We start from the raw sequence: 23,855 nt of genomic DNA, 5'->3' as shown, positions 1-23,855 counted from the left end.
CTTTTACAATTTTAACTCTTAATCCAATAGTCCAAGTAGCATTTAATCCTTCACATATAATTTGATCTAATTGTATGCATAAGAAACTGAAAACATGAAAGCATTCATAACACTTTGACATAAAGATTTGGTGACCTAGAAACCTTCCAAATAGAAAGTAAAACTGGGGTGGGGATGATACCCACAAGCATTAATATTGTAGTATAAAGTTGGCTTGTTAAAGCTTACATTGATCACTTCTGATGATCTTTCCTGTTAGGAGCAATAAGGACTGCTAGGTCCACCTTGTGAAAGGATTTACAAACATACAATGAAGTATGCACTCGGTAAAGATATTTACAAAAGATTGTTAGGTCTACCTTGTTAAAGGATTTGATTGATTCACCTATTAGGATGAAATAGTAGCTAATCTCTGATCTGCAACTTGGTTTGCTAAATGAGATTCCTTTAAGTGTACAAATCACCTTGTTGTGATAGATGAATCTTTGCTGCTCCTTATACTGTTGCAACCTTTGTAACTTGCACTCTCTACTCTTTTTTGATTATTGCATTTTTTTTCATACACATATTAGATGTGATATAATACATTACATATATATCAATCCAATTATACAAATTACAAAGTCGACCACTATGCAAGTTTACAAAAATATTACAAAGTCAACCACTATATAGGTTTACACAAATATTACAAAGTCAGCTCAAGTATAGACCCTTGGGCTCTGAATATTAACTCGATGAAGTTCTGATACTTGGCATCCATTGTTAATTCTTGGTATCATCATGCACTTGGTAGATGTAGAAGCTTGGTCCATATTAAGCACTTTCAAGTAGTCTTGAATTCGGTTTGCATTGGTGACTCAGTAGATATTGTGAAACTCATCATATAAACTAAATCACTTGTTTAGCTCTACATAGCTTGGTAAACACTATCACCTCGAGCTCAGTATAAAATGAGTCATTTGGTTAACACTAAGTAGCTTGGTTAACACTAGATTTGTATCACATAAACTACAAACTTGGTAAGCACTGCACAACTTGGTTTGCACTGGTAAACTCAACATACACTAAGATGCTCAGTTTACACTTCTGATCTTCACAACAACTGTAACTGCTCAATAAACACTAAAATTTTTCCAAAGGACTCGGTAGCAACTATAGAACTACGTAACAACTAAAATTCTTAGCAAACACTATTAACTATACAATAACCTCGGTAGATACTTACAATTTGAATAAGTGTATGTCACTAATAACAAACCTGACTGATATGTCAACAATATCCCCCTTTGGCATTAGTGACAAAAATACTTATTAGCCAAAACTGAATTCAAAAAGTTTCTTGAATACCTTTATCCATCACCTAATGGTTCTTAGCTTGGTAGAGTATACTATTTTTGAGATTGTTCAAAATTGGTTTTGTAAGATATATATTTGTACATGGTAAGGCTCCTATACAATATATTGTACATTTGAATACATTTCCTTTCTATATACAATGTATATTTCTGTACACATCTATCTCCCCCATTTCCTTTACAACTTATGTATCAATTCTACAATGAATTTTCTCCCCCATAACTTTTTATTTCCATATATTCTCTTTATCTTCTTATTCACAGTATATACTCCCCTTTTTTGACATTAATGCCAAAGATTTATTCTATATATTTAAATGTTAATGCCAAAATGAGACAAAAAGTCTGAATGTACCTTGAGTATTATGGCCAATGTTTTGTCTCAATTATCTTACAAGACCTTACATGTGTGAAGTACAATCTGTACTTCTACTAAAAACTCAATCATGTGGTCTTCTATGGAGAGGTTATTGTCATGGATGAGGGTTTTGGAATGTGTAACATGTTTATAAAGTGCATCCATGTTGGGAAGAATCAAGTTCTGAATATCTACTAAGGTAGATATGATTCTAGCCTCTTCCTTAAGCAATTATTCTTGTAACTTAGTCAAAAATTTAATCTTATTGAAATGTACAGAGTTTGAATTAGGGTCAAACTATAGCTATTGAGAACTTTCCTTGAGGTCATCATCTATCTTAGTTTTTCCTTTATTTCCTTAGTAAACTTTGAAACATCACACAATTTTCCAAAAAGTATTGATGCATATGTACATGAAGTTTCCAGGGAACCCAAAATGGTAGAAAGTTCTACTTGATAAATAGCATTTTGTTGAGCAATGTGCTCTAACACTTTATTCTCAAACTTCTTTTCTACCTTCTGTAGTAACTTATTTTGTCCATCTATATCTTTAATGAACTTTTGAATTGAATTTACTAGTTGATACAAAATTGGTTGTGAAGAATCAACCTCTATATCGACCACCTCTGCCAAAATATTTTTGGCATCCTCAATGACTTTAAATTCCTTATCTCTTTCTTCTCTAAGCCTTTATTGCTTGGCTTTCTTTTGGAGGATTTCACCAAATGTCTGCATTTGATCTAGAGTGAGCTTGGAAATGTCCCAATTTGGGATTACAATTTCCTCATCTAGGTCTATTTCTTCCTCCATCTCCTTTCCTTTTCCCAAAAATTTTGTGCTCGGTTGAGCCTTGGTCTCAACTGTCCTTGCACTTATTGCTTATTTACCTAGAATAGAAAAAATAATAGACATATTAGGACTAGCTGCAAAACTTGATACTGCACTTATTGTAGAAATACCTGAAGTAATACCTATAGTAGCCAAAATTGATGAATTCAAAATTGATTTTGCCAACATGGTAGAAGAGGGAAGAGTTTGCAGCTCGATGGATGAAGTGGAGGTCACTTTAGTCAATGATGTACTTTAGTCAAGATATGCCTTCCAGAGTGCAAAACTATATCGCTAACTTTGACAATAGAAAAAGTCATTAAAACTGAAAACTACCTATACCACTGTGACAGGCTTAGAACTAGCTTTTTGATGATATCTCATTTGTAAAAAATAGAGTCCGTATGATTGAGATATGTGCAAAAAATCAAAGATAGGTCCAAATAGAGGTCGAGAAGGTGATTGGAAGTAGTAATGATGCAGTGCAGACATGGTGCTAACATCAACAAAGGATGAGCCAAAATTTGATGGTCAAACGGCTGTCAAGACAAAAAAATGCCATAAAAATGACCCCTATTGGAGAAAATGTCCAACCGTTGGAAACAAGAGCCGAAAAACAAAGGGTCAGTGCTGGATTAAAAATCAGTGGCCAAAAGAGACATGTTTCCAAAAAAAATGCCAATCATAAAATAAAAACCAGTTACATCGATGGTGGAGCCCAAAATTTGAAACCACTGTCATTGAAAAAACAAAATTCTTTGAGAGTTATATTTGGGTGCATGGCACTGAAAGTGGATCCCCACCAAAAGAAACAGTTAACTCATCAATAGCACTTCCCAACTCTTGGCTTCTTCACACGACCACACTTATGACCAACTCCCTCTCCTCTACTTTGATCTCTAACCTGTGACTCCTTATAAAGAAGTTCTATTCTTCATTTCCTGCTCAAATCTTCCCGCTCATCAATTTGAATTGATTTGAGAAAATGATATTGTTTTCCCTCCAAATTGCTTCTTCCAGAGACTTGATCAGTATTCACCTTGAATTGGTTTGCATGGTTTACATAAAATTTTGTGACATCTACTCATCATCCTTATCATCCAACTACTTTGCAAAATTTAATGTAACAAACTTATTGTTACTGATCTAGTAAATCTTTTGACTTAACAAATAATGCAGCAACTCGACATCATTGGTTTACTGACGCTTGACATTAACTAGGTTACTCAGCTTCTACTGCATTTACTAATGCTTGGCATCCTCTGTGTTACTTGGCTTCTACTGTGTTTCTTGGTTACTCAGTACATGTTGAATTCTATATAGCTCGGCATATGAACATCTTTGTTACTCGACATATACAATTTTATAGATCACTCGGCACCTAAAGGATTGCTCGACACACACTGAAGTTGAACTTGCTTAGCTTCAACTAAAAATTTGCTCAGCTCTAACTAGCTTGCTCGGCTTCAACTAAGAATTTTCTCAGCTCTAACTAGCTTGCTCGGCTCTCACAAATGAACTTATTTAAACCTTACATCTTTGATGTGTCTTAGTGTGTCCATTCCCTATGTCTTAGAGTATGTCATCAATACACTATTTCATCAATGGCTTAGCTGATCCTTATACTTCATTACAACATCATAACTTCAACCTTTCTCTAGGTGCTCTAGTTACATCTTATTGATTGCCTCCTCCTTGTCAATCAACCAATTGATAGTATTTGGATCACTTATGAAATTGTCATTCCTATAAGTAGCAAGTTTGACATCAATGACAAAACAATGATTGAAAACATTCTTTACTGGTTCCATTATTCTTCATTCATGATCTTTTCAATCATTTCCAACAATCTCCCTCTTTGGTATTGATGGCAAACCAAATTGATCAATTGATCAACTTAGTTACCATCAAAATTATATACCAAATAGAAAACTTGTTGTCATGACATATCTTCCTTTTTGTATCATGTATCCCTTTTTTTTTGATACAAACTGAATCCTTTGCTCTACTTCTCCCTCTTGACTACTGCATCCTTACTTTGTATTCTTGATCCTTCCTTCATAGCTGCTTGTTGATCAGTTTCTTATCTCTTTTGAATCTCCTTCTTTCATATCTCCTTTCATAAATTCTCATACATCTCCATATATTTCATTGATTAGTTTCTCATAAATCTCCCTCTTTGACATAAATGCCAAAGATGTAGCATCTTCATCATGCTAAATATAAGCTTTGCATCTCATGTTTTCTCCCTCTGTCACCATGCTTATGACTGATCTGGAGTTTCTGCTCCTATTGTCATCCTCTGCATCATTCTTCTGATATTTCAATGATCTGTTCCTTTTTGATGTAGGACAACTCCTTTGTTGCTTTAGACTGCTTGAGTTAGGGGCATTAAACCCGACTTGCCTCTAAGATATTCATAAGGATCCTTGGGCAATGGTTTGGTGAAGATATCTACAATTTGTTCCTTTGTGTGAATGTACTCCATTTTCACTTGTTTGTCTTCCACCAATTCTCTGACATAGTGATACTTGATTGCAATATGCTTGGTTTTTGCATGCATTATTGGATTCTTGGATATGTTTATAGGACTTGTATTATCACAATACAATATCACAGGTTTGGTTACCTCTTCTTTCATTCCTTTCAATAGATGTTTGATCCACACAATGTTTGTGCAATTGACTACTGCTGCCACATATTCTGCTTCTGTAGTGGACTGAGATGTGCATGTTTGTTTCTTGCTCATCCAAGTAACTAGCCTTGTACCTAAGAATAATGCTCCTCTACTTGTGTTTTTCCTATCATTAATGTTTCCTCCCCAATCTGCATCTGTGTATGCATTGAGCTCAAACTTCTCATTCTTTTTGCAGTATAGGCCAAAATCATCAGTTCCTTTTAGATACCTCATTATCCTTTTTACTACCATGAGATGATTTTCTCTAGGATTAGTAGAGAATCTAGCCACTATTCTAACTGCTAATGCTATGTCTGGTTTGCTATGTACAACATATTGTAGTTTTCCAATCATGGATCCATACATTGTTTGGTTGACTTTAGCTGATTCATCATTTTTGGATAGCTTATGTCCTGTTGCCATTGGTGTGCTGACAGGTTTGGAGTCTTCCAATCCAAACATCTTGAGTATCTCCTTGATGTACTTTGATTGTGTCAAGAATATACCATGTTTTAGTTGATGTACTTGCAATCCAACAAAGAACTTGATTTCTCCAAACATAGACATCTCAAACTCATGTTTCATTTTGTCACCAAAAATTTTGCAAAGCGCTTCCTTTTCTCCAAAAATTATGTCATCCACAAAGATTTCAGATACAAGGATATCCTTACCTTCTTCTGATTTGATGTACATGTTGCTGTTATCATCAGTTCTTTCAAATCCTATTTGCACTAGATACTTGTGGAGTCTCTCATACCAAGCTCTAGGGGCTTGCTTTAATCCATATAGAGCTTTATGCAATTTACATACCTTGTTTTTGTTATTTTCATCAACAAATCCTTCTAGTTGCTCTATGTAGACTTCCTCTTTTAGTATACCATTCAGAAATGAAAACTTAACATCCATTTGATAGACTTTCAATCCTTTGAAGGTTGCATATGCCAGTAAGGTCCTTACTCCTTCCATCTTGGCAACTGGAGAATTTTTTTTCCATAATCTAGTCCTTCTTCTTGTGCATACCCTTTATAGACTAGTCTTGCCTTGTTCCTTGTGATTTCACCATTCTCATCTAATTTGTTTCTAAACACCCACTTGGTTCCAATCACATTCTTGTTAGCTGGTCTTGAGACTAAGGTCCATGTCTTGTTCTTTTCAATTTGTTCTATTTCTTCTTTCATAGAATTGTACCAGTCATCATCTTTTATGGCTTCACTTACTATTTTTTGTTCCATTTTGCTAAGCAGACATGTCTCACTTCTGAGTCTATTCCTTGTCATTGGTCCTACCTCTTTGTTTCCAATAATTTGGTCTTTAGGATGATGTCTTCTTACATACTTTGCCAATACTGGTTCCTTCCTTGTTTGCATGTTGTCTCTTTAAGAATCTAAATCTTCATCTGTATTTTCATCAGATATTTCTTCATTTCCTTCACGTTGATAGTTCTCAGAATTTGAATGAACATTCTCTATATTCTATAGCTCGACTTTTGAATGTGTCTGCTGCTCGACATTCACTGTCTGTGACTCGACAGATACTGGATTTTGTTGTCGATTGTCATTCTAAGTTGCAACTTCACCATTATTAGGTATACCTTCATAAAGTATACAAAGGTCTTGTATTCTTCTACTTTCTTGGTGTTCTCAACACTTTGAACTTCTGCAAACTCATCGAATTTCACATTTGTGCTTTCTACTACTTTGTTAGTGTTAACATTCAAGCACTTATACGCTTTGCTTCTAGTAGAATAACCAAGAAATGTGCCTTCCTCACTCTTTGCATCAAACTTTCCATTTCTAGACTCTTTATATATATAGAATTTGCATCCAAATGTTTTGAAATGTTTTACATTAGGAGAATGCCCATACCATAATTCAAAAGGTGTTGCATTTGTACCTTTCTTGACTTGAATGCTGTTGAGTGTGTAGACTATAGCATTTGCAACTTCTCTATAGTACTTGAGTGCAACATTTTTCTCCATCATTAAGGTCCTGGCGCAGTCAATAACTGATCTATTCCTTTTTTTTTGCTATACCATTCTGAGGTGGAGTCCTAGGTGCTAATGTTTGCCTTTTGATTCCTCTTTCATTGCAGAATTCTTCAAATTCTCTTTATGTGAATTCACCTCCTCTATCAAATCTGAGACATTTTAGGCTCTTCCCAGTCTCTTTCTCAACTCTAGCCAAGTACCATTTGAAAATTTGGAACGCATCTAATTTTTGTTTCAGGAACATGACTATCATCATCCTTGAATAGTCATCTACAAATAACATTATGTATCTGTCACCTTTGTAGCTTTGCACTTCAATAGGACCACACAAGTCAGTATGAACTAGCTCTAATACTTCATTAGAAGTATAAGCATTTCTTTTGAAATTTGACTTGGTCATCTTCCCTAGTTGGCATTATTTGTACATGGTGTTATCAGGCTTCTTCAACTTTGGTAGATCTTTGACTTTCTTCATTTTGTTGATGCTTATCAAATTGTCAGAATTTACATGACATAGCCTCTTGTGCCATAACCATACATCATTAGTTTAAACAATGAGACAAGAAGCATCTTCCATGTCTAGGTAGAATAGATTACTCCTAGTCTGGTCACCTTTTCCTATTAGACTTCCTTGAGAATCATAGATCTTGGCAACTCTATTTTCAAATTCAACCTTACAACCTATGTTGCCTAACTGTGAGACACTTAACAAGTTATAATTCAAGCCTTCAACATAGTATGCATTATCACATGATATCTTTTCAGTAAGCTTGATACTGTCTTTCCCTTTGATCTGACATGGTGCATTGTTACCAAATCTAACACTATTTCCTTCATATCGAGTAAAGGAAATGAACTTACCTTTATCTCTAGTCATGTGATGAGAGCATCCACTATCTATGATCCATTTATTATTCTTGTTCATGCAGGTTACCAGGGCAGTTGCCTCATCTTCATCTAATTCATCTTTCATAGCCACATAGACTACTTCATCATCATTCTTGTCAGAGTCTTCTTCAACAATGTAGCATCTTTATCCTTTACCTCTATAGTCCTTGTTGTCCTCTTTCTTGTTCTTGAAGTTGCCTTCATCCTTGTAATTTTTCTTTTGTGTGCATTTGGCTATAATGTGACCAACTTCATTACAATTGAAACAAATGATTGGCAGCTTACCTTTGAATTTTCCTCTTCCTCTGTGAAATCTTCTTGCTAGTAATGCCTCCAATTGGTCTACATCATCTTCATCAATGCTACTGTCACTAGATACATACTTTCTTTTTCCACTCTTTTTCTTTGTTTTCACCTCCTCGTTGTCTTTTATTGTCATCTTGGCTTTGAATGCAGATTCAAAGTTTTCTGGCTTGTAGTTGTTAAAGTTGGATAGCTCGAAGGTAGTGAGTCTTCCAATTATTCCTTCAAATGACAATGTGTTTCCTGGTACACACCTTAGCTCTTGGATGGCTGATACTCTTATAGCATAGATAGGAAGAAAAGTTCTCAAGTATTTGCTACATACTATTGCTTCTAATAATTTTCCTCCTAGGCTTCTTATGGCACTTACCACTTCTTTCATCCTTGCACCATATTGAGCAACATTCTCTCCTTCTTCCATTTTTATGCCATCAAACTTTCCTCTTAGGCTCTCTCTTTTCGCTCTCTTGACATTATCATCTCCTCCATAGATGTTTGATAATATTTTCCACATCTGATGTGCAGTATTACATTCTTTGATGTCACCATACTTGGCATTGCTTAGTGCTAAAGCAATATCTAACATCGCTTGATTGTGCTCCTTCTTCTTGCTCATGTCTTCTGCAATGAGGGGTCCTGCAGGGTCTACATGATCAACTGTGATTGAGGTCTGTGAATAGTCACCTATTGATCCAAGGTGAAACTTCATCAGGATTTGCCATGCAACAAAGTTGTCTTTGTTTAGCTTGGGAACTTCTCTCTTGGACATCTTGATCTTCTTGCTACTAGTACCTTGAAACAAATCAGCACTGGGCTCTGATACCAATTGTTAGGATTCTTTTAGAATAACTGAGAGGGGGGGTGAATCAGTTATCCAAGGTCCAATAATGTCTAATACAATTTTTTTGTTAAATCCTTAATGGCATACAATTGAAATTATTATACATGCAATTAAACATTAAACAATCATGAAAAGTAAACATGAATCACCACATAACACAAAGGATTTTGGTGATCCAGAAACCCTCCAGGAATAAGAGGTAAAACTAGGGTGGGTATGACACCCACAAAATAACTACACAATTGATTTCAACCACTTTTGATGGTTTTCCCTATTAAAGGCCTGCCTTATTAAAGGCTTTACACACTGTCAGATGTGACCCTGTTAAAGGATTTCTACACCCTGTTAGGAGTGTGCCTTGTTAGAGGACTTAAGAAAATTCAAATTAGAATGTCACCCTGTTAAAGGATTTACATAGAGTTGGTAGGCCCACCCAAGTCCATGGGATTTACAGTCACCTTCTCAAAATGATCTTTTATCCCTCTCTAAGGATCTCCTATCCTCCTCCTGAGAATCTCTTATCCTTCTCCTGGGGATCTTCTATCCTTTTCTCGAGGCTTATCCACCTAGCTGTTAATCTAACCTAGCAATGTAGGATTTGAATGTCTAATACAATGGTAAGAAAGTATTAGAAAGGTTTTGACCTAATAAAGATTGCAACTCTAACCTTGCAGATTTCAGATCACTCTTCAGTTCTTTTCTTTGCTTGGGTTTTCTTCCTTGCAGTGTTGATAGCTTGTCCGCCCTTCAAGATCTATCTCCTTGAGTTCGTCCACTCATTATGCCAATGCACTCTATGGTCACTTGATCAACTCAGAGTCTTGATGCTCTATGCTTACTCCTCACTGTGTCCTCTTCTTGACACTTCACACTAGCCTTCTCTTGGCTTCTTCACACGACCACACTTATGACCAAAACCCTCTCCTCTACTTTGATCTCTAACCTATGACTCCTTATAAAGAAGTTATATTCTTCATTTCTTGCTCAAATATTCCCGCTCATCAATTTGAATTGATTTGAGAAATCGATATTGTTTTCCCTCCAAATTGTTTCTTCCAGAAACTTCATCAATATTCGCCTTGAATTGTTTTGCATGGTTTACATAAAATTCTGTGACATCTACTCATCATCCTTATCATCCAACTACTTCAAAAAATTCAATGTAACAAACTTATCGTTATTGATCTAGCGAATCTTTTGACTTAACAAATAATGCAACAACTCAACATCATTAGTTTATTGATGCTTGACATTAATTGGGTTACTTAGCTTCTACTGCATTTACTGATGCTCAACATCCTCTGTGTTACTCGACTTCTACTGTGTTTCTTGGTTACTCAGCACATGTTGGATTCTGTATAGCTCAGCATATGAACATCTCTGATACTCGGCATATACAGTTTTCTAGATCACTCGGCACTTGAAGAATTGCTCAACACACACTGAAGTTGAACTTGCTCAGCTTCAACTAAGAATTTGTTTGGCTCTAACTAGCTTTCTCGACTTCAGCTAAGAATTTGTTTGGCTCTAACTAGCTTTCTTGACTCTCACAAATGAACTTAGTTAAACCTTACATCTTTGATATGTCTTAGTGTGTCCATTCCCTATGTCTTAGAGTATGTCATCAATACACTATTTCATCAATGACTTAGCTGATCCTTATACTTCATTACAACATCATAACTTCAACCTTTCTCTAGGTGCTCTAGTTACATCTTATTGATTGCCTCCTCCTTGTCAATCAACCAATTGATAGTATTTGGATCACTTAAGCAATTTTCATTCTTGCAAGTAGCAAGTTTGACATCAATGACAAAAAAATGATTGAAAACATTCTTTACTAGTTCCATTATTCTTCATTCATGATCTTTTCAATCATTTCCAATAGCACATAATGTTAATAAAATAATAGTTGAAAATTTGTAAACTGCTTATAACAAATTTGACAACACAACTTGAGAAGGTGATTTGAGTACTGCATGTAGAGAGTTAATGACTACTATATCTAGTAGAAAGTTGACACAGAAAAAAAGTACGTGCAATTTCTAATTTACAACATATATCTAGAAGAAGTATTCAAAGATACATTAAGAGGAGAAATATGTTTGATGAAAACATTGAGAATAATTGGGTGAATATTTGCAGAGTTCCTCAAAAAGACAAAATTTATGTTCAGATGTAAAAAGATAGGTTATTGAATATTGGACCACATCATCTCGTGTTTCTTCCAATAGACATGATACTATACAAACTAAAGATCAAGAGACAAGGGAAAAAATTGAACATCCAAAACATTTTATAGATATAAAACAAAGTGAATTATTTCAAACATTCAAGGAAGAATTTTCAAATGTGAAAATATGTCAGAGAATGTTTGAGAGCCTACATCCTTCCTTTGTACACATAAATAAGATATGTGAAACTTGTTTTTGTCAAAACCATATTGAATTTGTTCTATGCTTGCAATCATATAAAAAGGTTATGGTAGTACTTGATCCAAATTTGGTCATCCCTAGCAGTACATTACAATTGTGAAGTCTATATTATGTGATAAATTAGAAGATTTCGATGAGTTCAAAGTACAATGCATCATAAATCAATGTCTAGGTTGTGGAGATTTATCTAAATTTCACTGCAAATTGAGAATATTGATGAATCAACACTAGCTCCATGGATGAGATATGGCTATGAGACATACCAAAATAAGACAGGAGTTGAATCCAAAAAAAATTGTATTGAAGGAGAGTGAATTGTAGTATGATGAGTTTATGACCAGGTTCCGTCCATTGATATATCCACATATCCAACATTATCATGGTGCATGATGGAAAGCTAAATAATTTCATGATTCAAAAAAATATTTTCCACCTAGTTGTATTCTTTTAGTTGTAGATTTCTCTAAGAACTATACATTTTTACCTCAAACAAAGCTTCAAGGGCAATATTTTCATTCTGAACAAGTTGCAATATTTGGGTAAGTGACTTATAGTGTAGTGCCTGCCCCTAGTTCACATTTTTGTTCTCATTGTCAAACTCTTTTAGGTCAGTTTATGTTTGATGTTTAGTAGTATTACTTTCAGATTATTAGATATTGTTTTAGATTTAGTTGATTTATGATGAAATTACTTGGTACTCTATATTTCATGTATGCATAATGATTATTCAATGATTTCAGTTATTGATGATGATTAGTTAGATGGATTATTATGTGTCTTCTTATGGATACTTATCCCATACTGCATGTGTATGGTGTGCCTATTTGTTTTCTTTATGTATGGCATTTCTGATGTGGTTAAGGAAGGGAGTTGTAGTCACCTGCTAGTCGGGATCTACATGATGCACCACTTCTTGCCATTGCCTATTTAGCTTAGAATATTGTGTTTGTACATGTGTGGATTTTATGCAGGTTACAAGTATTGGGTATCGACTTCTCTAAATTGCCAGGATGAGCATACCCTATCACATTATCTCAATGGTAAGAGAGGGGAGATCAATTCTTAAGTCCAAATCCCAAACCCTTAAGCCATTTGTCCTAGATAATTAGGACAAGTATTCGAGTTGAGTACCCTCCAAATGTGTCAAATGATGTTAATTCATGATTATAACCCTTTAATTTGATTTTGTATGTGGTTTTCTTTGATGGGTTTTCATATGTTGTTTTATGAGTCCTTGGTAATTTTATATTAATTAAGTCTAATTAAAAGATTAAATTAATGATTTAATTTAATGAAAAATAATTATGATATTTTAATATTTAATTATATTTAATTAATTGAAAAATTAAATATATAAAAAGAATTAAATTTGAACATAAAAGTTATAAGAATAAATTTAGAACGTGATAATATTTATTTAATTATATATATATATATATATTTAGAGTTCATTTTTAAATAAATGCTAAATATTATTATTATTTAAGTTAATAAATACTTTATCGATTAATTTTTGAAAATATATTTAAAACTGAAAATATATTAATTTATTACAAGTTTTAAGTTCGCATGATGTATGCATGAGATTAAAATATAAGAAATTAATTAAAAGATAAAACAAGTGAATTTAATAAAGATATTTTAATTGCATAAAGTGCGCATGAGATTAAATTTAATAAATTAATTGAAAGAGGAGTCAAGTGAAAATCTAAATAAAGTAATTTAATAATTCAATAATAGTGCATGGAAAAGATAAATAAAAGATTAAAAAAAGTTAATAGGAGTTGAAGTTTGGTGAGCACAGAGTTCTCCTGGGTGAATGCACAATTAGTGCCCCGATTTAAGGAGAGAACTCTTTATCACAATTTGAGGGTTCATTTTTGGGAGAGACAAATTTGGATGCGAATTTTGAAAGCAAATTGGGAAGCAAATTTTGGAAGGGAAATTTTGAGAAAATTGTTAGAGAGAAGTTCTTGGATAGAAGTGAATTCTCTCGCAAATCTTCTGGGCGTTGCGATTTTAGCATCAAAACCCAGGTAGATTCTTATGTTTTGAATTGCATAGTTAATTACGTTATTTAAGTAATTCTGTCTTCTTCATGACAGTGGATTGTAAATCCAATTTTTTTTGTGATGAACTATGAATATTTCAATGTTGTAAATTTACTGAGTGCATGATAATATCTCTTGCATACGTGGTGGATAGAAAAGTAATCAAGGAACCCCTGTTTTGTAGATTGAAGAATTTGGTATTGTTATTCGGAAAGGGTTTGAAATAAAAGAAAATTTTAAATTAGAAATTTGAATGGTTAAATGTATCTTTTCTATTAGGATAATGTTGTAAATATTATTAAAATATATATTTTTAAAAATATATATATTTTTAAAAAAATATATTTAAATTTTATGGGGGTTTGTTTGTTTATTATTATTAAAATAAAATTTATTTTTTAAGAAAATTAATTTTAAAAGAAACAAAATAATAATAATAAATATAAATATATATATATATATATATATATATATATATATATATATATATATATATATATATATATATATATATATATATATATATATATATATATATATATATATATATATATATATATATATATATATAATTTTTGGGTGGGCGGGGGCCACCACACCCCACCCCCCATTTTCCTCCTCGCGTCGGTGGCTGCAGCTGCTACAGCAAACTGCAAGCCTACCAATGGCAGACCGCGGCTACCTTTAGCAACCCGCGGGCTGCTTGTAGCAGCCCATATATATATATATATATATATATATATATATATATATATATATATATATATATATATATATATATATATATATATATATATATATATAATAGCATTTCAAGTGTGATGGGATAATCTTTTTTAGCTAATAATTCGAAATCGAATGCTGGTCCATGAGATCCATAGAGACCCATACTTAAAGCTCCCATTAAAATAAAAATGGAACCACCCGCGGTATACAAAAGAAATTTTGTGGCTGAATAGAGACATCTTTTTCCCCCCCACATGGATAAAAGTAAGTACACAGGAATTAGTTCCAACTCCCACATGAGAAAGAAAAGAAGAATATCTCGAGAAGCAAATAATCCCAATTGTCCGCTGTACATTGCCAACATCAAGAAATATAATAATCGCAAATTTCGAGTAACTGGCCAAGCAACTAAAGTAGCTAAAGTAGTTATAAATCCCGTTAATAAAATAAGTCCAATGGAAAATCCATTAATTCCCAGTATATATATATATATATATATATATATATATATATATATATATATATATATATATATATATAAGGGGGTGTTTTTATTAAAATGATTTGGGTTTAGTTTTATATTATTTTATTACTATAAAATTATAAAATTACATTTTATTATTTATTAGAAATTTATTAACAAATTTATTTTTAATTATTTTAGTTAATTAATGAATTAGTAAATATTAGTTATTAATAAAGATTTAATTCAAAGTTTTAATTATTAATTATTAAATTATTTAATGATTTATATATTGTTTATAAAAGAATTTTGGTAATAGTTGTTGATTATTAATTAATGAATAATTATTAAATAATTATTAATATAGTAAGGTAAATGGATATTGGAACTAGTTTGAATTAGTGTTAAATATCATTTAATGATGATAATTATATTTATTATTTAAAAACTTGAATATTAATCGAATTGGGATTATTTTTATTTAATAATCAATTATTATCACTTTTAAGTCATTGTATGATTTTCTAATTATAAGAACGAGAACATGTTAATTCATAGGGGTAAACTATGAACTTCATCTACTTAAACATACGTTAAACTAGAAACTGAAACATTACACTCAACTCAACTGCATGTTTTTAAATCAAACCGAACTGTGAGACTATTATGTTTTCTATGTACTATCTATGCTTTGGGGTTTTAGGGTTTGACTTAGCCTTGACCAGTATTAGGATGTTACCAGAGGCTTGAGAGTTATGTGATTGTGATGCTATGATATTTTGATCTCGATCTTTTATACCCAACCATGGTAATGTGATGGTATGCTCTATGATATGTTTGTATTTACTATTTGTTATTGTTTTCTAGTAATCTTGTGTGACACTGAGGTGAATGTATGACCTAATTAACCATTTTTGAGTCCTCAATCAGTTGTACTTGGGTTACTTTCAGTCACCTTGATGGGACTGAAGTGTTTGCTTTGATCTTGGTGATGTCATTTGTGACATGTTTGACTAACCATTTTAAGTCATTGATCAGTATTATTGGGATACTTTCCAGTTGCTTGTTGAGTACCGATGGCTATTGTGATTTATCTTGGGATGCTTTCTAGTTGCTCGTAGAGAATTGATGTGATTATTGTGGATTATCTTTTTATGCTTTCTAGTCGCTTGTATAGGGTTGAGGTGATTTTTATATGATTATTGATTTGTGTTTTTATGAGCCTAGGGTAGGTTATCTACATGCAGTGTTGGGAAGTGGCTTGCAATGGGGGCCAGGGCCCTAAGTGGTTCCCAGGGTAACCCATTGTAAGTTGTTTAATAAGTGAAAACATTACACTAAATGGGGATTAAAATGAACCTAATAAGAGTCTTTGTATGTTCTCGCCCATGCCTCGAGTGCTAGTACATACTAGGATGGGAGTAGAGAGAACGCTCGGTTGTGACCTTGCATTCTATAGTATGCCTTGTCAGTACAAGAGGATAGTAGTGGCCACATAGGGATCACTAGGGGCCCTGGAGTCCTAAGAGACTGTCAGGGTAACTCCAGCAAGATTCATGCGATGACACTTGCCTACTTACATAGTAGATTTCCTATGTGTCTTTGTGTGCCTATGGGAATTAGATGTCGATCTATCTTAGAACCTTTGAGATTGAATACTTTTAAGATTTCTTGGACTTAGAGAGTACTTTTGATATGTGGTTTGATATCCTATTTGGGACTTGAGACTATCTCCTTAGCATGGTGGGAGTGGGCCATTTAAGTTCCACACGGTCAGGTGGTAGTACTTTTTACTCTTACCATTGAGATCTGACCATAGTCACCATGGCTAGAGCTTCCTTGTCTACATTTCCTTTCATTTTATCTATGTACCATTATGATGGATGGTTATATTTTACGATGGATGTTTATATCTCTTATGATGGATGGATATATCATGTATGGTACTGGTTTCATTTATTTTATTGTACTTGTATCATGGATTCAAGGAGGATGATGTATTTCTATTTCTACACATGTATATTCTTTTAGCCTTTCATACCTTGTGACATGCATAGTGGATGATTCAGCATTTCAAATTTCATTTGTCAAAAGGAATTTAGAACAAATGTATATTATGGACTTTGGACTTTATAATTATTCTTTCATGTGAATGTGGTAGTTGTTAGACTTAGTATTATTTAAATTTATATGTGATTCAACATCTTGGGATCCTTAAGAAATGTAACCTATTATGTATGCTTATAGTTGATTATATGTTATTGCTTCCACTACTTTATGTTTGATTTGTATGTTATTCTTTCTTGTTTAAAAAAATGTTGGCAAACTTAGTAAAACTTTAGGTTAATTCTTTTAGATCCCTTGGTGGGGTGTTACATACAGACATGTACAATTTGAGGTGATTGAGATAGAAAGTTAGAAGGAAAATGAATGCAATATCATCAAGGAGGTTCATTTTTGTATTAGTGATGATAGAGTTCATGATAGGAGCTATGTCGCTCATTGTTTTGCAATGTTCTCTGAAGATCTTAGAAATCGTGGAATAAATGTTTCAAAGCAATGGATCTAGTTTGATGGTTGTGCAGGTTAGTGTATGTGTGTGTACATTTTTATTTAACTTTAAATTTAAAACTTATATTGATTTGTATATGTATTTCAATTTGATTTATATAATTACTTTTAATCTCATTTCATGAACTCACAGGACAATTTAAATCTACAAAAAGCATTTAATTGGTTAGCCATGCAACATACTAGAAGCAATGTTAGGCTTTTGTGGAACTTCTTTGAAAGTGGACATGGAAAAGGGGAGCATAATGGAGCAGGATCATGTATAAAGCATGCACTTCGACAACATGAACTCAAAGGTACATATGTAAATACATTTAGTGTGTTCTTTTTCTACTTATAACATATGTACACGTATAGATTCTCTCTAGAGATCCCCACACACACACACACACACACACACACACAGATTTAATGGATGTCACACATTCAGGTAAAATGATAGAGAGTGTGAATGAAATCATTAAATGGTGCAAAGATCATTTTGCTACTTGAGATATTGAATACAATAAGCATTATTTTTGGGAAGTGAAAGGTAAATATTATATATTTATTTATTTGATATAATATAGATGTGTATATTCTTATAATTCAAGTTTTTAATTTTTAATTATATATTTATTCTAAAATGTTATATATATTCTTATAATTATATATTAATTAAATTATATGTATTTGTAATAGATATAGATATATTTAATCCTTGCAATTGCCAAATGATTTTTGGTATTAGAAGTTTACATCAAGTGGTGATTACAGGACACCACAAACCTCTAGTGATTCAAGTATGAGAGAAATCATATTTTTATGATGACTGCATGAAGGACAATCCAACGAGTGTATGTGAAAATATTGCAAATGGATATGTTTCACATTGGGATTTGAAGAACATAGTCAGAAAGCCTCCTTTTGAAGATACTGACATTGACAGTAACATTCATGATCCTATATATTTAGCTGATTATGAGCATGTTATTGATTTAGTTATGGCAGGTTTGTGGCATATGTACATATATATGACACACATGTATGTTCATTAAAATAAACCTATATATATATATATATATATAATTATATTATTTTTCACTTTATAAACACATCTATTTTTATGTACATGTAGGAGATATTTTTGTTGTCCAAGCCTTTGCAAAAAATGTAGACTATTATCTTCTAAAATGCATAAAAGCAAAACACAAGATGCTAAAAGGAACTATAGATGCTGATGGAAAATCATATCCAATTGGATCAGTTGTTATTGAAGGAACGTATTATCAAAAAATAAGGATAATCGATAGTGGTATTGAATTTGTTGAATACATGCCTGGAGAAAAGGTTTTACAATATAGTAACCATGTTATAGTGACAAAGTTGCAATTTGATGCAATACCAAGAAGATGACATTGTGGAAATCAAAAGTGGAAACTGTTTATTGAAGAACATGAAAAGATTCTAGAGATAATTAAAAATAGAGAGGATCCTAACAATATAATGTTTGTAGAGCTCTAGTTCAGCTAGTATTTGTACTTATTTTCTATATGCAACTCTCATGCTTTCATACTTACTACATACAAATCATTTTGGATATATGTTTTATAAATTTATATACATTTGATTATGGGTCTTGGATATATGGTACAAATTATGAACATGTATTGTTATTTATATTTTGTGTATGGTTTGCTGCATATATATGTATACATCCCATTAGGACTTCCCCTTAGGACCTCTCCTTAAGACTTCCCCTTAAGACAACCCCTTAAGACATCCCATTAGGACTTCCCCTTAGGACCTCCCCTTAAGACTTCCCTTTAAGACAACCCCTTAAGACATCCCATTAGGACTTCCCCTTATGACCTCCCCATAAGACCTCCCCTTAAGACTTCCCCTTAAGACATCCCATTCTAGTTCCCCTTAGGACCTCCCCTTAAGAATTCCCCTTAACACATCCCATTAGGACTTCCCCTTACGACCTCCCCTTAAGACTTCCCCTTAAGACAACCCCTTAGGACCTCCTCTTAAGACTTCCCCTTAAGATAACCCCTTATGACATCCCATTAGGACTTCCCCTTATGACCTCCCCTTAAGGCAACCCCTTAAGACATCCCATTAGGACTTCCCCTTAGGATCTCCCCTTAAGACCTCCCCTTAAGACAACCCCTTACGACATCCCATTAGGACTTCCCCTTAGGACCTCCCCTTAAGACTTCCCCTTAAGACAACCCCTTAAGACATCCTATTAGGACTTACCCTTAGGACCTCCCCTTAAGGAAACCCCTTAAGACATCCCATTAGGATGACCCCTTTACTAATTAAATACACTCTTATTAGATTCTATAGAACGTATTACATTCTTTATGTTCATATGTATTATTTGTGTGCTTATAGGTATTAAATTTAGTGATTAAATGTTGTAACACATGCATTCTTTACTAGTACTCTTTATGTTCTTAAATATGTATTAAATTTAGTGATTAAATGTTGTAACACACATACAAAATAACACATGATCTATGAAATAAAAATATGAATATTGAAAACATACATACATTCAACATGAACATCAGACATGAACATAACATGTACATCTACAAAATAACACATCTATGAAATAATGTACCCATGTAAAATGTACCCAAAATACCATATAAAATATCTCCAAAATACCACATCAAATGTCTCTAAAATACCACATCAAATGTCTCTAAAATACCACATCAAATGTATCCAAATAACATATAAACAACATCGATGTCTCCATATCAAAGTATCTGGAATAACATGTATATATATAAAATGTCTCGACATCAATGAAATAGACATCTAAAATAAGATTAACCACATTCCCCTCCTGATCCATGACCCCAAAAGGCTCTACGATCTGGGTCTGAACCCTCTGTCAAATGAAAGAAATTTGTTATTATAAAATTATGTACGTGCATGTATTATATCACATGCATACACACACACACACACACACACACGCACATATATATATATATATATATCTATGTGTGTGTGTGTGTGTGTGTGTGTGTGTGTGTGTAACATACCTGTGACTCATGTCATGCAGGATTTGTTGGGGTTTGAAAATCTTCAAAATGCAACATACTATCACTAAGACCATATAGAACACATGTAAATACACAAGTTAGATTGAATCACTTGAATATATATATATATGTCTCTAAGTACATGTATTTTAGCTCAAGTACATTAAACCTATAAGTGTAAATTATAGTAACAAATAAATTTAAACATATAAATTTATATTTACCATAGCATCATGTAATGATCTGCCAATCTGGCTGGTATTTGAATCGTGTAGTGATAAAGTAGCCTGGTCTATGTCGACCGTCTCATTTGAAAGCATAGTAGTAAATAGACACTGTTGTATTATGGGGGCTTGAGTATTGGGGGGGTGTTGTAGGAGGTGGTACAAGATCCTTAGTAGGTGGGGGGCAGGTGTTGTAGGGCCCTATGTAGGAGTAGGTGCTACAGGATCCTGAGTAGGTGTGGGGGTGAGTGTTGTAGGGCCCTGTGTAGGAGAAGGTGTTGTAGAAGGTGCAAGGCTATCCTCCTATATCTATGAACCCTGTGCACCTACTGTGTGTGAGAGAATATGGCTGATGTGTCTACCAATGTCACTAAGAGGAATCCTCGTGACTATCGATAATGCCTGATATGAACCAAGAAGATAAGATGCTAAGTAGGATGCCATACGACATAATGCATCCACATCTGATATAGCAAAAACCTCTAGTGGAGATGGTATATCTGCTATCCCATACACAACATCAACTCCTATGCTAGAGGATGCAGATGTCAAAATGGTACCATAAGATCATAACAGATATCTGCCACATTGATTTGAAGAAATCTCCTGTAACTGCATATCAATTGTGGCAATGCTAGAATAGATCCGAGTCCTAACTCTATCATCTGGAATAGTCATGCCTGCAACAACCATCTATGGAGCTCTCGACATGACCAAAAGGTTTGGACCCACCATTGCTTGTTTATTAATTCGCGCAGGGGTGTCCGTGGGTCTAAATCTCTCTGATAATCTACTGAGGCCCTATCCAACATGACTTAGAAAATATGTATAATCTACATCATGATGTAAATGAAAATTTGCAAACAATTGTTTGCAGAAACAAAGAGGAAACTCATCCTTCTGTGGCCACTTGTGATGTGTAGCTAACCAGTGAGGATATATAAATGGTGCAACAAGATGATCTGTACATTCTGTAGCCAAATAACCTCTAAACCTCTACCTATCTGTATATAAGGGAAACATACTCTTCACCATAGTGGTGGAGACCTATGTATTAAACTATCTATTCTTTACAACACTATTGACATTGCAAGAAAGGGAAGAGTAAAAAGTCTCAATACTACTATCATCATATGGGTTGTATGTCTCTATCATCTGAATCATACAACATAAATCATCTCTCATAGAAAAAATCTTCTCTCTATTAGGGAGAGTGGTAGAAACCAAAAGTGTAGAATCGAGAAACTCTATAGCATGAGATAACCTAGCAACTATATCTCTAAATAAATGCTATCTCTCTAGAGAGAATGATGTCGATCTACATCCTGTACTTGACTTAACACTATGACCCCCTCCCTGAACACTAGCCACCCCTAAGGACGTAGGTGCATCGCCAGTACCAGATGCCATAATGACATGCAAATAAGATATGTCTATAGATGTAAAGATATGTAAGTATATAAAATTGAAAGTTAACTTTAATTTAAAACATATATATATATATATATATATATATATATATGTACAAAGTTGAATGTAACTAAAAAATATATATCATTTTATTTAACACACATGTTAAATATATATCAACTTGATGCATAGCTCATGTATGTGAACAAAAAATATGCACACGTGTATGTGCGATACAAAACTAATTTGAAATTAAGTCAACTTTCTTCTACCTAATTTTTAACTACATGTTAAAGTACATAGTTTTACTATGTTAATGTTTTCTAAAATGTAACTAATTTTTAGCTAGCTTGAGGTTTGAACAAGTTTTCTAAGTTTGAAATTGGTTAAATTTTAAGTTTTAAAGTTTGAACAACTGGAAGTTATTATAGTTTAGTTCTACTTAATGTTTCACTACATATGTTAGTTAGCTATATAGGTTTGTATTATGCTAATGTTTTCTCGAATGTAATTAATTTAGTTATCTAGGTTTCAACTTGAGTTTTCTATGTTTGATGTAAAATCTATATTTATGATTAAGTAGATATTTAATTTTAAAAAAAAAATTATATAGTTCTCTATTTAACATATGATTTAACTATATAAAAAAATTAACTAATCTAAATAACTAACTACTAAAATACTTAAAATACAATTAATTTAACTAATACTAGCATGTAATAACTAAAAGTAGCTTGACAAAAAAAAAAAAAAAAAAAACCACCTACCACTTACGACTGAAACACCCTAATCTGCTCTTCAAAATCCAGAATCCTCTAAAGTGCAAATGACCTCCAAAATTGATTTTTGGCCTATTTGTAACATCTTGTATGCTTTCGACCATAACCCTTTCGGTTGTAAGGGTTTCAATCATAACCCTGGTAGCCACGTAGGTGCAGGAAAGTGCCACACACGTACGATTGGTAGGTTACGACCAAAACACATTCAACCATAACATGTTCGACCGTAGCTCTCCAGGATATCCCAAAGGGTGACAATTTTGTGCGTTTACCTGAAGATATTGTAGATAACTAACATCACTCATAACATAAGCACCCCTAAAAGTTAATGGTTATCCAATAATCTAATCAAATAAGCTTCAAAAATTGGTAGGAGAAAATAATTTTAATAGAAATAGTATAGCAAAAATAAGATACATATATATTTATAAGCATAATGTTAAACACATTTGGCAGATTTCATCAGTATAGATTAGGATACTTACTGTCTGTCTCTTATGTCTAATATTAGATAGTTTGAATTTATATAATTATAATCATAATGTTAAACACATTTGGAAAATTTCATCAGTACAGATTAGGATACTTACTGTTTCTCTCTTATGTCTAATATTAGATAGTTTGAATTTATATAATTAACTGATAATAATACTGTGCATTAACTATTAATGTGGAGTTTTGAAATGTGGTAAATACAGAATAAGAAGGAAAGGGCAACATATGTAAAGGGTTCTGTTTTGCAGAGCCTTCCAAATGTGTTGTTTGGTTTCTTTTACTCCTCCCATTGTTATTATTACTCTAGCTACTAATCCCCAATTGGAAGATAGTCGTGTTTTATCATGCAAATGTAGGTCAAATCATTTAGTCGTGTTTTATCATGCAAATGTAGGTCAAATCATTTAGTCGTGTT

The sequence above is a fragment of the Cupressus sempervirens genome, unplaced genomic scaffold, assembly GCF_028749045.1.
Source record: "Cupressus sempervirens isolate cs-2001-9-10 unplaced genomic scaffold, ASM2874904v1 CseChr00s100002_03, whole genome shotgun sequence".
NCBI classification, from domain to species: Eukaryota; Viridiplantae; Streptophyta; class Pinopsida; order Cupressales; family Cupressaceae; genus Cupressus; species Cupressus sempervirens.
Note: the sequence above shows the minus strand (reverse complement) of the source record.